Genomic DNA, 555 nt, shown 5'->3' with positions numbered 1-555 from the left:
TAATAGTTTAGTTGGGAGGTACAATTCTAGGGCAATGAGATTGAGAAAAAAAAAATGTTGTACTGAAGAAAAAGTATGTATTACTTCCTAGGAAAAGAAACACAATGATTTATTCAATAGCACCTTGCACATAGCATATGACATCTCTCAAAAAGGTTGCAAGAAAGAATGAAATCTCAGAATACTCTCCAGAAGGGAGAATTTATAAATCTCTCCTCATTTGTCCCATTTCCCATTAATCAAATTCCATATTGCAACTTTAAGTTTTATCACTTAGCTTTTTGGTAGCCATTTAGGATTCTAGATCCCACAATCCTCAATGTAGTACTTCATCCAAATTTAAGGGGGAGGAGAGAATATGGAGCAGGGTAGAAAGCTGAATAAAGAAAAACAAGAGGTGGTTTAGGTATTTTGAAAATATTAGAAGGTTTGAGTTCAAATACACTAATACATGCTAGAGTAGGAAGCAGGAGAGATGACTTGCCACCTGTAACTTTTATTTTGTATGATGATGTTGAACTACTTAATCTGTCAGGGTTTTAATTACTTTTTCTG

The sequence above is a fragment of the Propithecus coquereli genome, unplaced genomic scaffold (genome assembly GCF_000956105.1).
Source record: "Propithecus coquereli isolate 6110/MARCELLA unplaced genomic scaffold, Pcoq_1.0 Scaffold62, whole genome shotgun sequence".
Lineage (NCBI taxonomy): Eukaryota > Metazoa > Chordata > Mammalia > Primates > Indriidae > Propithecus > Propithecus coquereli.
This window is presented reverse-complemented; position numbering follows the sequence as displayed.